At 40.7% G+C, this 15,169-nt stretch overlaps 1 protein-coding gene across 1 annotated transcript in view; it reads right to left on the bottom strand.

The window, feature by feature from the left end:
- htr2cl1 (5-hydroxytryptamine (serotonin) receptor 2C, G protein-coupled-like 1) overlaps nucleotides 1–15,169 on the bottom strand; it is a 175,004-nt gene that overhangs the window by 144,259 nt on the left and 15,576 nt on the right. The window lies entirely within an intron of this gene.

Here is a 15,169-nt window from a genome sequence, read left to right as displayed (position 1 = left end):
GTTACAACTTGGCACACACTCAAGCAGAGAAGGGGGAGCTCTTTAGTGAAGTCAGAAGGTCTCATAGTGATATGTTGGCAGGAAAACCTACGCACTGTACCTCTGACACGCAATGGCACATTTTGATAATTTCTTGTTTTTACGACTACTTCATTTCAGCGAAGAAGCCCTGTCTGAATTCTGCTTGTAATGGATGAGTCATGGGATTTTGCATTCCAACTTTGAATAAACGTCCACAAATTACAAAGAAATCACAGAAAACAAAAAGGTCCAGCATAACGTCTCAATTTTGTCTAAAGGAGCCCACAGTGTAAAGTGTCAGATTTTGAAAACCCCTGCCAAAGCAATAGACTATATAAAATAAGCAGGTAGGTAGGTACATTTAGGTTATTTATCACAGTATAACAAGTTATATAGTTAAATTGAGTTTTGTAACTCCCTTCTGCTACATAGCAGACAATTTACATTAATACAGAAGCAATTATAAAAATGGTAAACAGAAATAAACTATAATCAATGGAGCAGTGCTGAGGATGAATTAGAGTTTAAGAGTCTGATAGCTTTGGGGGAAAGCTGCTCTGCAGTCTGGAGGTGTGGCAGCTGAAACGTCTGTATCTCTTCCCAGAAGGCAGCAGGGTGAACAGGCTGTGGCTGGGTGGGTACTGTCCTTTACTATCCTTTGGGCTCTGCGTAGGCACCTCACCTCACCAATATCACTGATGCCCAGTAGATGGGTACCAATGATCTTCTGAGCAGTGATAAAATTTTTACTTCCACTTCTAGTTTTTGGACATAGCATAAATTTTACCAAGAAGATTTAGTTCCTGAACCATGATGGCATCTTAGCCCTAATGATGTTTCCATGAAAAGACTAATTTGCAAATGTGTCTTAATCTGGAACCTCTCAGTTAGTTTCCAAGTGGCGTGCAGACCAAAATACCTCCGCCTCTCAATTGATTCAGGGTTTTAAAATGTGTGATGTCAACATTCTGTCTGGTGAGTGCGATTCAGGTAATTAACACAGGAAGTAGGACTCAAATGCAGACACCTATACGCAGCTAATCAAATAAATCCTTTTTAACCGGCTCATTATACAAACTTAACGCTGCAATCGAAAATTTGCCTTAAGCTGATTACTCTCCGTAGAGAGAGTATTGACGAACACATAAACATACTTCTTGATGTCTTTATTGTGCATCAGTACTATAGACAGTAGTAATCACTGCGGAAATACTCCTTCCTGCTTTTTAGTTGGAGATGAAGCCAAAGAGCAAAAGTAATTAAGAAACTGTGCAGTGAAAAGTGGGCCTGAGCTGCTAATTTGCATTTGTTTTTGCAGAAAGACTGCAGAGGCAAACACAGAGTACCTTTATGTCTCTGTGGGGGGTCAGTGTCATTTCCCATGAAGAGAGGAAGATCTTTTATTAGACTGCAAGGGGGTAACATGGCTGGTTTGCAGAGCCCTGGAACATGTTCTCACATCCTAAGAGATGTATAGAGAGGGGTCAAAGGGCACAGAAGCAGCTGCTGAACAGTTTTTAATATGTTGTAAGGTCAAGCTGGCAAGTTGGAAAAGCAGGGAGAGCAGAGGCAGGGGTAAGTCAGTTAATGTGGAGAGCCCTATGTCTGCGGGCTTAGAGAAGTGGATCTAAGTGGATTTATTGTTGATTTACGGGGTATGGTGAATGAGTGGCAGAAAGTAAGATGAGCCTATGATACCTATATATATCTGTCAACTGCTTATCCTGTGTACAGGGTTGTTGGGGGGCTGGAGCCAATCCTAGCTGGCATCGGGCGAAAGGATGACCAAGGTTCGAACCACGAACTTTCTTGCTGTGAGGCAACAGTGGCAACCACTGCACCACAATGCTGCCCCAAAACCTAGTATTAAATACTCACCACACGTAGGCTTTAAGGGTGGCTCTTTTTTAAGATAGAGGATTTACAAACATTTGAAAATTGACTCAAAAGCCGAGCCAAAGGCAAACGTTTGGACATAACATCTACTTGTTTATGGTTAAGGAAAATTATAGTTTAGGTTAATATAATCACTTGATAAAGGTTAAAGGACAATGGTTAAAAGAAAAGGGAGGAACAGCGACATTTTATCAACTCAACCAACTTCCAGGGTCAACAGCCTAACAAGTAGATATTGCTCCAGAAGAAGTTTGAAAAGGTTAACTAGTTGCAACATGATTTTTGATTCTCAAAACATGATTTTCCGTGGAGAAATCACTATAAAAAGACATTTCCAAGCTTAAATTCCACTCTATACTTGTGTTCCTTCAACTGCCTGTGAAGATTCTCAGTCATCCAGGTAATAGTTATCCATGGAAGGTTACATCAAGGGCAAGTGGACTTGGTTGAAGGTACTTGAAGATGTTTCGCCTCTTATCCAAGATGTGGCGCATCTCATCCAAGAGATTTGGCCTCTCATCCAAGAGGCTCAAACATCTTTAAGTACCTTCAACCAAGTCCATTTGCCCTTGATTTAACCCTCTCTGGTTTCCCTAAACTCTTTAGTCTCTCCATCAGTCTCCTTCCCCTCCTGGTGGCACCTGCTCTCCCTCATCACCTTCTTTCTCTACCTCGTCATCACTCAGTTTCTCTCTTCACCCATCCATACCTTCATCACTTGAGCCATTCATTCACTCCCTTATTCACTGACTCATCTGAATCATAGCTTCATTGTCATTCCCTCCCTGTGCTCATCCTTCATTTGCTGTGTCCCTCCTCGATCAGTCGTTTCTCAGTCTTGCTGTCGTTACTCACTTCATTCATGAGATTTATGCTGTCTTGCTCCCTCATTCTGCCTTTTCTCCATCTGCTCTCACTGTCACACTATAATTTTGTTTTTCGATCACAAGCACAATTAGAGTCACTTTGCTCGCAGAGGACAATAAATGAACAAAGCTTTTCTTTCGGTGGCAAAATGTATGGTGAAACATTTTATGTATTCAGAGAAGACCAACAGGAAAAGGACACTATGGAAAACAATCTGCCTCTTTCCTTCACCCATTTCCACGATCCATCTCTCTTCCTGTCATCCTCTGTCCATTGCTCTGCATTCATACTCCCCCTTTCTCTACAAACCGCCTTCATCCATCTCTACCTCTCACATTTTCACTTCTCCCTTTCTTTCTTTCTTTTGTTGCTGCCGTCGCTTCATCCAATCACTAAGCCATCCTCTTATTCTCTTTTTATTGACTTTACTTTCCCATCCCATTTTATTTCTATTTAAAGACCCATTCTTTTTTGTTCGGCCCTATATATTCTTCTGTTTAGTGGTTCAGTCAGGAGAATGTATTGCGTTGTATAAAATGTTTATTAATGGGTAAGACAATGTGATAGGTTTGGTTTTGGCAGATTAATTCAAATCTGCTTATGCAGATTGCTGCTGCACTAGGCATAGACTTTGATCATAAGTACACCCTCACTATGCAACGAAAAAGCAGATCCAAACAAGGGAATCTGGGGAGGAGGTGCGTGAAAAGGCAGAAAAACTCTCATAATAGCACAGAGCAACATCAAACACCTGACGGGGAGGTAACTGTAACTATTTGTTGTGAAATTGCCTTACATTTAGCGTGCGAAATGAGAAATGATGATGCTCTTATGTGTTCTAATTAGCCATCATCCAAACAAGATCTGTAGCAAAGCATTTTAGTTGCCTAATCCAAACTTTACCTATACAATGCAGTTATTCTTGCTGTGTGTTGTTTCAGATAAAGAAGAAATTGAAAATGTTTCACCTCCTCAGATAAACAGCATGCTTCTCAATGAAGAAACAGAGTGTTCAGAAAAGAATAAAATGAAGGTCTGTTCAAGAGAATCCAACACGAGAGTGGTACATTTTTTGCAAAAAAGAGCAAAAATTGCAAGTTAAATGAAAATCCTGAAGACCGTTACATCGTGAGCTGGAAAAAGTGAAGCTGAGTTAACTCAATCACTAACACAAGGTGGTCATATCACAGAGAATGGCAATTAGCAACAGCATTTAGCTGCCAGTCAGTTTTTGAGTTTTCAAAGCAAAGCAAAAAACAACAACAACAACAACATATTTGTGCCAAACTGCAGGTACATCAATCCAATCAATACATCAAAAAAGCTTAATTAAATAGTATTTCAAGGACAACAGCTTGAAAAATAATCACAACATACATCATATAGAGTCAAACTGTTTCATTGATAACAAGTTTGAATGACAAATGCTTCAAAATGGCACTAATATGATCAAGCACTTTCCATGGTGATTTGATCAAATCACATATAAAGTGTCTTTTTAAATGAATTGTCATTGTGTCCTCTGCAGTGCTCGGGAGTTACTGAAGTGCCCTTCAACATAACACTGACCTCTCCATCATGTAGTCAGGCGCTGCCCCACCGCTCACTTTGGCTTATTGAGAGATTATTTGTGTCAAAGGCAAACGTGAAAAGTCAGGATCCAATTACCTTGTCTAAAATTGCTAGTAAAGTTATCTGCCTCTACAGTGTGAAGGTGACAAACAACAGATAATGCTAATCCTTCAAAACAAACCGTGTTAGTCACAAAGTGAAACAAATGTCAGCATGAGAACACATGTCCGGATAAGGGGATGAAATTATAGTGAACATTTAAATCCATGTATTTGCTGCTCATCGTGTCAAACTCATTGTTTTATTTTAATAGTGGCTCTTTTTAAATTTGCTCTGGGTTGGAAAACATCGATACAAACAACCCGGGAGGCGCACTATGTCCTTGTACCAGATAAGGGTTGGTGTATGAGTGTGGGTGTGTGTACACTGCAGGACAGAGCTCGCTGTACTGAAGTGTATCAAAGACGTCCTTGTACGAAAATTAAAGTTAAGTAAAGACAGGAACACTCAGGGTAGGCAGAGATGGAAGACATGGTTGCAGGTGAAGAGAGACAAACCAAAAAGCAAGCAGCAGAAGAAGAACTGTGGTGAGAGGCTGTCCACTGAGGCTCTTTGATGAAAAGATTATGGGAAAAAATCTACATAAAATGGGGAGGATGACTTTGAAGTGAGGCTGGCCTCTACAAGGCACTAATGTAAAGTCATTTATTATCAGCGTTCGCTTTTATCTTAATATTTGGCCACAATTTCTGACAGTATCAAGGTATTCCAATTCTGTCACAAATATTTGAACCCACAAAAGATCAAAGGAGAACAGGTGAAGAAGAGATGAGAAGAGATTTTTATGACGGACAGACTCAAATGAATTCACTATGACAAATGATGCTCTTTGTTCACATTACAAGCTAAGAAGAGACTCTAACACGTATTTAAAAGCCTGGCTATTTTTGCTATCGTCAACAAATCCCATGAAAAGACAAGTCGCTCAGTATGTTTTCCGTACCCTGTGTTACACTCCAAGCATTACTCAAACAGTAATAAAAAATGCATCTCAAATGAGATGCATGTGTTCTTCAAACAATCTGCATGGAAAAGGGAAGAACTGGAGGTGAGTGAAAGTCGAACAAGTCAAGTGAACTTCTCTGACTTCAGGACTTCAGCTACTCTGTGTCACTCATGTTTTTCATTATTTAGCCCATTTGCACATATAATGTTGACGGCCCCGACTCCAGTTGTTCAAACATGTTTAGAATAATTTTAATCAGAACAATGTGCTGCAACTGGATAAGAAAACAAATAACTGGAATCTTTCAACCAAAAACTGAATGAATTTATCTGCCAACTGTCAACAATAACTGGCCACCGGTCACGCCCAAATCATGACTTTATTGACTATTGACTATAATCAGCTCAACAATCTCAATCTGTGTCCCTTTCTTTAGTAAATACATCTGACAACAAAAGAACTACCTCCTGTGTGTGTTTGTGTGTATATGAGAAGGAGAACAAAGACTGTTTTGGACCCAAACCAAGACATAGGTCATATGGCACACTGACGACTTAATTCTTCTGTGACCAAGTGTGCAGCAACGCATTGTGTGTTTGTGTGTGTTTGTGTGCATTTCACTTCCACCAGCGCGAGAGCAGAGCAAACACATTTACAAATCTCTCAGATTAGAGTGACAGAGTGGATTCGACGGTGCTTATCAACGGAGCAGAGCAAATGTGAGTGTTTCTCACCTGGTCTTGTCCCGCCCCAGCTTTATTCTGGAAAGGTGTTTTTGACTCCCTCTCAGCTATTGCATCTGCAAGCATCCTGCCCTCACCATTAGTTGTCCTGTTAGGTGTCCTACCCATTGGCCACTCGCTGCCGTCCTATTTTGCCGAGCTTATGGCCTTTCTCACACTGCTGGCAAGACGTGTCATTTTGATGCACCCAACCTCCCATTCTCAGTGGATAAAGGATATTTAGGGCCCGAGCACGACCGTGCGAGGTCCCTATTGAATTTGTAAAGATTATATTTAAAACTTGTATTTCCTCTGTCAGCAAATCAATCTACAGAATAATCAATTGTACCTATTTGTATCCACTTCATAAAGATGCAGCCTTACACACGCTTTTGTATGTTCAAAAGTACATAAATAAATCATATTTTTTTAAAAGGAAAGAAGGCGTGGGTCACTGCAGTGTCTTATTTTTCTGTTTTACCAGTCACAATAACTTACTGTGTGTAGACAAAATAAGTAACTACTGTGTTAACACTGCTACAGTAGTGACAATTGTATTTTCTGTTTGGCATGTTGTTATGAGTTTCCATATGTTCCATATGCATTGTTGTATCTACCTGCCATTTTGGCCATAGATGATTTAGCCTCTTTGGAGCTCTATTAGTTGTTACTTTAAAATCTCACACCTCAAAGTTTTGATTGCCAATTTGTGGTGATTGCCAGACTGCTTTCACAGCTCACAAAAGCTGCTAATTGATATTCAAGCCTGAAATGGCCTAATTGTGATTATGTTAGCTCAACCATCTGTGTTGAAAGATCACGAGTCGACAGCTTGCTGGAATATCTAGAGAACGTGATAATGAAACTAACTTATGGAAAAAGGCTAAAGACAAAGTAGTAACTGTTTCCTGTTTGCTTTTTACTGTTTTCGTGGCCTACAGAAGACCAGATTACCAGACATACACATGGTTCTGCAAGAGCTATTTGGTACCTTTTTTGAAACTTAAAATTTAGTTTTCTTGGACACAGTAGCACAGCAAAATTCATCTCTGCATCTTTGCAAAATATATGGTTCTGGAAGCTACGTGACTAGTCACAGGGCTAGTTGGCAAACTACTGTAGGTGGCAAGCTAACTGTGCATATGCTATCCAGCCACAGACTCTCTTTCAAGTGGATTTAATTGGCCCCTGTGAGTCAACCCACAATGAAATGAACTGATGTTACAGTGAAACGTTTGCTGTTTAATGTTGGCCTGACTAGGCCTTCAAGCCGAAATGCTCCTTTAAATCCACTTCAAGATGAATTTAGCAGTACAATAAACAGATGAGTGATGCTGTAATGCTGGAAAACATTCAGACCACATAGAATGTCTAGAATGCTGGGAATTGTATGTAGCTTGAAGTCAGTCCAACTTTTTTGTATTTGTCTCTGTCTGAATGAATGTGTGTGTGTGTGTGTGTGTGTCCCATATTGCAGTATATGTGTGTGTGTGTGTTTTCATTTTCTTCAATACATATATGCAGTAGGGGGCAGGCAGCAGGCATCTGTACAGTCAACTTGCTGGGACACACACACACCCACACGCACACACACACTAACCAAACCCCAGTTGAACCCAATACTCCTGTGTTTGACAGGGTGAATCTGACAGACTAAGACTGTCCCTGCATGTGTGTGTGTGTGTGTTGGCATTAGTCATGCCATGGCTAGGAGGATATAGCAAGAACAATTACCACCTGACTGGTCATGTGGACATCTACACTTGCCTTCTGTCATACACTTGTATGACAGACACACTGTGTGTGTGTGTGTGTGTGTGTGTTTGTGTGTGTGTGTGTGTGTGTGTGTGTGTGTGCGTGTGTGTGTGTGTGTGTTTGTGTGTGTGTGTGAGGTGAAAAAATAATCTAAATTCGGGGCACGAACTCTCGAAGCTGCTTTTTTAGTTAATGTCACAGGAAAAAAACGTATCCAGACAACACAGACAGGAAGACAGATGCATCACCATCAGCACACACACAAACACCCATGCACAAACTTAGTGCATCTCTGTGGTGAAGGCTGAGCGAACCGTGACTAGGGGCATTGTGGAAACTTGGCACCAGGACTGGTATTCTGAACAAGGCAGGAGACTGCTGAGGATGTGACTTTAACTCCGTAGCCAAACTCATCTGTCAGCCCAGACAGTGTTACTTAGTATATTGACGTTTTGAACCCTGGCAGAGTTTCCACTGGGCCTGTCAACTCCTGGAATATTACTCCTGCAAGCTACTTGCTTGTGTTTATGACCAAACACCTGCAAAGCTAATGTCATTCCCATCAACCTCAGCTGTACTTTGTGTTTGGTGCTAATTAGCAGAAATTATCATGCTAACATGCAAAATTAAGAAGCTAAACATCAACATGTTAGCATTGTCATTGTGAGTATGTAACATACTAAAATTAGCCTTTAGCTCAAAGTAGCGCTTCACTGTGAAGCCTTACAGAGATACAAGTGTGGCTGTAGTCATGTTTTATAATAAAAGTATGACATGTACACTTTTGTTGTTACCACTTCCTTTGCTTTAAGGTTAGGTTTTTGGTATTTTGTTTAATTTTCATGTTAATATTTTTAGTTACAGCAGGGATTTTGGATTATAACATCTTAAAGTTTAACATTAGCGTTGGTCAAAGGTTTTTGGTTGTTTCTAATGCCCGCTGCATCTTGGGTGTACATCAGAAATCCTCCACATTTGCATAATTGTAGCTGGCATGTGTCTTTCAGAGAACCATGTACACAGACATTGTTGTGGCCTGTGCACACACAGTGGCAGAGGACATGTCATGTGTATTGGCTTGGGGGCCATACTAAGCCCTTATGGAATCACAGAAATCTGGGAGTTTTGATCCCTGCAATTCTGGAAGATGAAAAGCATATTCCTTCTGTACCTCTATTTAGGTGTAGTCAAACCCATTCCATTATGGACATTTGCATGAATACTTTTCACCAAGCTACCACAGGCTTTATCTGTCAACTCAAAGTGAAGCCCCCCTGCTGCAGTGTAGCATTTACTCATTTAGCTGACGCTTTTATCCAAAGCGACTTACAATTGCTACATATGTGAGAGGTCGCACACCTCTAGAGCAATGAGAGGTTAAGTGTCTTGCTCAGGGACACAATAGTGGATGGGTCATAATGTGGAGTTGAACCCAGGTCTCTCACACCAAAGGCATAGTCTTATCCATTGCGCCATCACCACCCCAGCTCAATTTGTCAGATGCCTGAGCCACACAATTCATTTGGAAAAGGAAATACCAGACAGCTTCCGTCAATACTGCAGAGACTCATTTCTTTCACAAGTATTAAAGCTCCTGGCAGTTTATTATTAAAGTTGATATTGAGAGCTATCCCTTTAAATCAACAAATAATTGGGGCCTGACTCTGTTGTTGTTATACAGTGTAATACAGCAGCACATAGGCAGCAGTGGGATGGGGTAAACTGATAGTCACTGATAGAATGAGACAGATTATTTTGTTAGGGGAAGACAAACGAGTCAGAATGAGAAGCTGACAAAGAGCAGGCCAATTTCTTGTCTCCTTCTCCTCACCTGCTCCTGCTGAGCTGCCTGCCTGCAGGCAAGCTAAAGTAGACAATCCCAGAGTGACGGGAATGAAAAGAATGATTCAGCCGGCCGGCTTTCGACACCTGGTCTCTTATTCCCCCACAGACACCAGGTTAGGATTTATAGACTGGCACGGACAGGTGAAGTAAGGGTGAGTCAGAGAGAGACAATAGGGGAATAAGGTACAGATACAGAGCGTAGAGACGGAGGAAGGAGACCGGGTTGGATAAAGTTGAGGAGAGATGTTGAGAGCAACATCAATGTCAGAAAAAGATGCAGTGTAAAGGGTAGTAGGTGCCATTTTTAAATCAATAAATCTTTATTCCTCTACTCCCTGACAACAAACGATCTCATCCGGATTGAACTAACAAAAGCTTTACTTGTGCTGCTGGAAACCCAGGGCTGTTTAGTCTTTCCAATATAGTTTCCAGCAATGACTGAATAAATAAAGGAACTGTCAGTGTGCATTGATTGCCATGATAAGTAAGAGACCACTGCCTTTAGAAATGATACTAAGAGAAAAGTCATCCCTATACCACCATAATTGTTTCATTGGCAGTTAATGTATGGATCTCAGGCAGATAAAACGACCGCAATGGCCTTTCACTCTCTACATCTTTCTCATAAATTATACCCTCTTCCTGGCTCCATCTCTTTTTCTAATCTCATACAGCCAGACACCATCTCACCAACTTCATGGAAGTCTGGAGAAAGTTTAACACATAAATTGGATAGGCTTGGAGCTATGCTAATAAAATTACCCTATGTTTTTTATGGAGAACTTCTGCACCGAAGAAAAAGATAAAGAAAGGTTCAATCTGCAGAGGTTGGTGATAGAAATGAATGCCATTTGCTTTGTGTCTGCTGGATGGGTAAAAATGACCAACAATCAATTAATGCAGGTTTAAGGACATTACTAGTAGTGGGAACATTTCAATACTAAACCTACTGTTCTCTATTTAATCTAATCTAAATTGATCATCTGTTTTGTGTGCAAAATCTGAATCTTCAGAGTAACTACAGCAACTGCAACAGTAACATGAATCGCACGGGGTGAACAGTCCAAATGTGGTGAAGTAGAAGTATTAGCATATTTAAAATGAATATGAACATATCAACACAGTTAATTTCCACCACTGCTTACACTAACATGAAAGTAATCTGTTTCAGCAAACAGGTATTGAAGTTTTCTTTTGGAGTGGCTGATTCACTCACTGTTAGAAAGATGTTACTTTGAGAAGACCTTGGCTGATGTTTAGTTTCATCAGTCTGTCTCAATTTCCTTTTTATTTTCTGTTATTTATTGTCTATTTCTTTGATTTATTGCCCTTGGCGTTGTCTCACAGTCATTCTCTTTTCTCTCACCATCTGTTGTTTTCCTGCACTTTAATTGATTGCCCTTGTGTCTTTTTGTAATTCCAAAACAGTGAATTACATGATTTGCAGTTTGAAAACAAATGGCAAGGATTGTCTTTGTCTTTTCGCTGTCTCAGTGCTTTTTTCACTTTACACAAATTGCCTTCTCTCTTTCTTTAGATTCTCCTTCCCCTTCTGTACATACACTCATGCATGCACACGTAGATACTGTACAAATGAAGATTATTTATCAGCTACTCAGAAATAAATGGTTCATAACGAGAGAGAGGGAAAGCAAAGAGATTTGTTTAACCAGCATGAAAATGATTTGTTAACCGAATCAAATGAATCTAATAAATCTACAGAATTGTATAAATGGATGAGTTTATAGTGTAGGTATAGTTAGTTTCATTTGCTGGTGGTAAATGGTACTATGCTACTGCTGTGTGTGTATTATGTTCATGAATTGCACATGTACAGTTATTCATGTGCAAACCAACAAACACATATTCAAAACACTATATATTGGTGGCAGACTCTTACACTAACCCTGAATAATTCTTGCCATATAAGTCAGACAGTTGCAAGGGGATGTCCCTTTTGTCTTCATGCATCACAAACCAAGAGGCATAAACTTGTGCAGCAGACTGCCAAAGATCTGAAGCGAGAGCTGAAATCTTCCTAAGCCCTCCCAGATACTGTCTGAGCATTTGCTTTGGTCTGACTGGGGGCCAGATGTAGAGGGGATTTGACTTGGGAATATTAGCCGGCTCTGCTTTGCTGGGCACACTCAATCAATCCAAAAAAAGAAAGATTTCAGAGAATTTTAAGCAGTTTCTTGGCTGTTTAAGACAAGGCAGAGTATAGATAGAAAGCTAGTTAAATCCTTTAATCCAACGTTCAAGTTTAAACAATTGCAATGCTACGTGCTAATCTTGGGTGTTAGCCTTTTTAAAACTTTGGCAGGGACGGTTGCCTGAACACAAAGGCCTTTTTGTGCAATTCCCTGTTGCATCAACGACACAATTGAAGAGGGAAATCTACTCTGAAGCACAGCCACTGGTAATGTAAATTATGAAATTTAGTCCACTTTGGGTATTTTGTTTTGCTGTTGTTTGTTTTTGGTGTGTTTGCACATCTTGGCTTGTAAAATGTAGCTGCATAATGTGTTGCCTATGTATTTTTTTTAGCTACAAATTTACATGTCATGCAGCTAGAAGACAAGTTGTGTTTAATGAAGTGGTGACATGACTGTGTTATTCAACTATTCTGATAATACTGTTTTTGCATTTTTTTTCTTTAATAAGTATAAGCAACATGTTGATTCAGAAATTTAATTTTTTGACTTGAACAGTATTTTAGGAAATGTAAGAAATTACTACCTGAAGGAGAAGTTTAAGAGCTGAGGTTGAAATAAAGACTTACCAAAAGATTACACATCCTCACAACCTTACCACTAAAAATCAAACTTTATAAGTACACAAAATCCGCAGGGATGTCAGAATCATCTCAGGAGGTGACAGTGATTGATCGATCAAATTGTGCTTTCTCTTCATAGTTTATTAATTAGAGCAGCACATCAAGATGTCAGGGGGGGACCTTCTGAATTTTTACAAGAAAAAAGTCGAGGAAAACACCAGTCAGAGTGGGGATGTGTGAGAAAAAAATCCCTCACCACTCAAGCAGCACTACCAGTCAAGTTAAAGTTTAATAATCACCAGCTAAAATATGTGACGATTGCATCAATGACTCTGACCAGAGTGATATTTTAAAATAGAGCACAAAGCTGCAGCTCTGCTTCTCTGTCTGCTCCTACAAAAAAAAATCCCATGGTACAGCAACACTGTTTTCTTCTTCTTTTCTTTTATTGCAGACAAGTGCACTCGGCTGTGGCAAGGAAATCAATGGAAAGGCTAATTACACTGTACAGTGTACCAAGATGGCACTGGCCTCGACCAATAATGTGATGTGTGTAATGCGTGAGTGACATCATCAAAGGTTAAGTACCTGTGATTAATGGACTCACCTCAGCTGGCTTAATGGAGTTTTTATCACAGTTTAACTGTAGGGGGTGTTACATACTTTCACTGGGAATCGAAAGCCTTTCCTCCGCACCTTGAGCCATACACTTTTAATGAGCGTGTGTGCGTGGGTGTGTGTGAGAAAGAAACAAAGAAGGAGAGGGTGAAGGAGCTGTGAAGTTGATAAACTGACAAGCGAAAGAGCATTTTAGCTGGTAAACTGTGCTTGGCAGCATATATGGTAGTCAAAGTGTGTATGTGTGTGTCAAGCTGTCAGAAAGCAGTGGAACAGACAAATCCCCAAAGCACATCACCTTCAAGGGAAGACTATCCAGAGACTGTGTGAACGTGAGTGAGAGAGAGAGGGAGTGTGTAGGAACTGTATCAGACACAGTCACACTGCAGGACCGTTCCTTAAGAGTTGAGAAGAGAGGTGGGTAGAATACAAAGCGAGAGAGAAAGAGAAAGAAGAAGAGGAAAGACAAAAGGATGAGAGGGGAGACAGGGAAGGAAGGAAAAGAAGGAAGGAAAGGGGAGGGAAGGGAGGATAGAAAAAAGAATAGAGTGGATAAAAAAGATGGAAGAGGGGAATAGGAAGGATGAGAGAGGGGATGCGGGAAGAGAAACAGATGAATGAGGGAATAGAGGTCGAAAGGAATGGGAGGACCAGAAGGAAAGCAGCTAGTGACGGGGAAAAAAGAGGGAATAAGGAACAAAGGAGGGAAGACAGGAGGGGAATAGACAAAATAACTGCAAGAGGGACACAGTGGAAGGACAGAAAAATGTAGAGAAAGGAGAGAATGCAGGAGGATGAGAGACGGAAAATAAAACATGGTGAAAAAGATGCTAGAAGGGAAAATGAGTGATGAGCGAGAGATGCAGGAAGTGTAGAGATGAATGAATGGGTGGAGGATGAAAAGGAGAAGGGAGAGAAGGGATAAAGCACAGAGGAACAGATAACAAAATATAGAAGGAATGAATCAGGATGTCTGTGAAGGTTCCCAGTCATCCAGGTCACTGTTATCCAAAGAAGGTAAAGGTGAAGACGCCAAGGATGGTCGCTCAGACTTGGTCTTGGGATCTTGGCAAACGATCCCACAGAGGTTAATAGAGTTTCCCTACTAGTCAGTCAGATGGGAAAAAGTCTCTAGGATGAGGGACGAAACTTCTTCCAGTATCTTCAGTCCAGTTGCCCTCAATTTTAACCTTCTTTAGATGAATCAGGATGAAAATATGGAAGACAAAAGGCCAGATTTAAGGATAGCAAGAGACAAGATGATGGATTATGGGAAAACCAAAAGAAATTGACATATTATACACTCACCTAAAGGATTATTAGGAACACCTGTTCAATTTCTCATTAATGCAATTATCTAATCAACCAATCACATGGCAGTTGTTTCAATGCATTTAGGGGTGTGGTCCTGGTCAAGAAAGGTGATTTAAGCAATTTTGAGCGTGGCATGGTTGTTGGTGCCAGACGGGCCGGTCTGAGTATTTCACAATCTGCTCAGTTACTGGGATTTTCACGCACAACCATTTCTAGGGTTTACAAAGAATGGTGTGAAAAGGGAAAAACATCCAGTATGCGGCAGTCCTGTGGGCGAAAATGCCTTGTCGATGCTAGAGGTCAGAGGAGAATGGGCCGACTGATTCAAGCTGATAGAAGAGCAACTTTGACTGAAATAACCACTCGTTACAACCGAGGTATGCAGCAAAGCATTTGTGAAGCCACAACACGCACGACCTTGAGGCGGATGGGCTACAACAGCAGAAGACCCCACCGGGTACCACTCATCTCCACTACAAATAGGAAAAAGAGGCTACAATTTGCAAGAGCTCACCAAAATTGGACAGTTGAAGACTGGGAAAATGTTGCCTGGTCTGATGAGTCTCGATTTCTGTTGAGACATTCAGATGGTAGAGTCAGAATTTGGCGTAAACAGAATGAGAACATGGATCCATCATGCCTTGTTACCACTGTGCAGGCTGGTGGTGGTGGTGTAATGGTGTGGGGGATGTTTTCTTGGCACACTTTAGGCCCCTTAGTGCCAATTGGGCATCGTTTAAATGCCACGGCCTACCTGAGCATTGTTTCTGACCATGT

The sequence above is a fragment of the Micropterus dolomieu genome, linkage group LG12 (assembly GCF_021292245.1).
Source record: "Micropterus dolomieu isolate WLL.071019.BEF.003 ecotype Adirondacks linkage group LG12, ASM2129224v1, whole genome shotgun sequence".
Taxonomy (NCBI): Eukaryota; Metazoa; Chordata; class Actinopteri; order Centrarchiformes; family Centrarchidae; genus Micropterus; species Micropterus dolomieu.
The sequence above is the reverse complement of the archived record's forward strand: the minus strand, read 5'-3'. Positions and strand labels throughout refer to the sequence as shown.